Source organism: Capricornis sumatraensis, chromosome 3 (genome assembly GCF_032405125.1).
Source record: "Capricornis sumatraensis isolate serow.1 chromosome 3, serow.2, whole genome shotgun sequence".
Taxonomy (NCBI): Eukaryota; Metazoa; Chordata; class Mammalia; order Artiodactyla; family Bovidae; genus Capricornis; species Capricornis sumatraensis.
This window is the reverse complement of record NC_091071.1, coordinates 98,932,560-98,934,790: the sequence shown is the minus strand read 5'-3', so window position 1 is coordinate 98,934,790 and position 2,231 is coordinate 98,932,560. Positions and strand designations below refer to the sequence as shown.

The 2,231-nt window shown below is 41.9% G+C and overlaps 1 pseudogene; it reads right to left on the bottom strand.

Moving 5' to 3' along the window:
• Window positions 1–1,089: 1,089 nt before the first annotated feature.
• Window positions 1,090–1,395, bottom strand: LOC138075372 (non-histone chromosomal protein HMG-14 pseudogene; annotated as a pseudogene).
• Between the last annotated feature and the right edge of the window lie 836 nt (window positions 1,396–2,231).

Here is a 2,231-nt window from a genome sequence, read left to right as displayed (position 1 = left end):
CAATAAGGAGTTCATGATCTGAGCCACAGTCAGCTCCCAGTCTTGTTTTTGGTGACTGTATAGAGCTTCTCCATCATTGGCTGCAAAGAATATAATCAATTTGATTTTGGTGTCAACCATCTGGTGATGTCCATGTGTAGAGTTTTCTCTTGTGTTGTTGGAAGAGGGTATTTACTATGACCAGTGTGTTCTCTTGGCAAAACCCTATTAGCCTTTGCTCTGATTCATTCTGTACTCCAAAGGCAAATTTGCCTATTACTCCAGGTATTTCTTTTTTTTTTTTTCTTTTATAACTGAGATGTTATTGGTTGTTTTGAGGATCACTACACAGACATTTCAATTTGTACACAATTCTTCACATACGTACCAGAAATCTAAAATATCATGTAGTTGTGATTCTTAACAGTTATTCCAGTGACTTTCCAGCTTAAAATTTGGAGCAAACTTTCCTTAACAGGATATCAAGTACCAATATCTTCAAATATTGATATGTTGTTACATCTTAAGTCCCACTGATTCACAATTTAATATCATATACACTACATACCCAAACTGTCAATCGTTCACAGCACATTAACCAAGTTACTAGGAAAACTGGACTACCACGACCAAAGATGTTATAGTATAGTGCACAAAATTCTGACCAGGAGAGCCAAGATCAAAAAGTGGTTTTCTGTAGGAAATAATTCTACCAAAACAATATGGGAAGAGAAGTAATTTAAAGTATTCAAGACATTAACTGCACAACTGACTCCAAACTGCCATTTAGTATGCTTTTGCATTATAGGATATAAAAGCTACCCCCATCTATGGAATCTTAAGCTGACACCCAAGACAATCAAAGCCTCCCGTATCCAATATCCCACTATTTTCTGGTTGTACCAAAAAATAAACAACCAGCAAATGATTTCACCTCTTAAAAAAAAGCATTTACACTTAAAAAATGGGATGAGGTGGGATTCCTTCCTTTTTAAAAATGTTTCTAGAGCTACTAAAAAACTTGCATTTACAAAATAGTTGATAAAAATATTCCTCTGGATTGTACAAGAAGGGAAACAGGGACCACTGACAGGACTCGGTGTGTGGTTATTAATCAGACTTGGCTTCTTTCTCTTCTGCTTCATCAGAGGCTGGGCTCTCCTCGTTTTCAGTCTCTCCATTTTCTGCAGGAAAGTCTTCTTTAGTCTCCTGGTTGGCCACTTCCGCCTGTTTTCCCTTCGCTCCTCTTTTCCCTTTTGTTTGCACTTTTTTGTCTGAAGATTTATCCTTTCCCGCCGCCTTTTTGGGCTTCGTTTCCACTTTCGCAGGAGCCGGTTTAGCTGACAACCTCGCCGATCTCCTCTTGGGCTCCTCCTTCACCGCCCCCTCAGCGGAGCTGACCTTCCTCTTGGGCATCGTGGCGACGGGGCGGGCGAAAGCCGTGTGCCTGAGGGCCGCGGCGCGCCGAGAGCCTTCGTGAAGCTGAGTAGCCTGACCGCAGCCGCTCCTCCCGCCACCGGAGCTGCTGGGACCCCCAGGTATTTCTTGATGTCTTACTTTTGCATTCCAGTCCCTTATAATAGAAAGGACATCTTTTTGTGGTGTTAGTTCTAAAAGGTCTTGTAGGTCTTCATAGAACCATTCACTTTCAGCTTCTTTAGCATTACTGGTCAGGGCATAGACTTGGGTCACCATTATATTGAATGGTTTGCCTTGGAAACGAACAGAGATCATTCTACTGTTTTTGAGATTGCATACCAGTACAGCATTTCAGACTCTTTCGTTGACTATGATGGCTACTCCATTTCTTCTGAGGGGTTCCTGCCCACAGTAGTAGATGTAATGGTCATCTGAGTTAAATTCACCCATTCCGGTCCATTTTAGTTCACTGATTCTTAGCATGTTGACATTCACTCTACCATCTCCTGTTTGACCACTTCCAATTTGCCTTCATTCATGGACCTAACATTCAGGTTCCCATGCAATATTGCTCTTTACAGCATCAGACTTTGCTTCTATCACCAGTCACATCCAAACTGGGTGTTGTTTTTGTTTTGGCTCCGTCCCTTCATTCTTTATGGAGTTACTGCTCCACTGATCTCCAGCAACATATTGGGCACCTACCAAGCTGGGGAGTTCATCTTTCAGTGTCTTATCTTTTTGCCTTTTCATACTGTTCATGGGGTTCTCAAGGCAAGAGCACTGAAGTGGTTTGCCATTCCCTTCTCCAGTGGACCACATTTTGTCAGAAC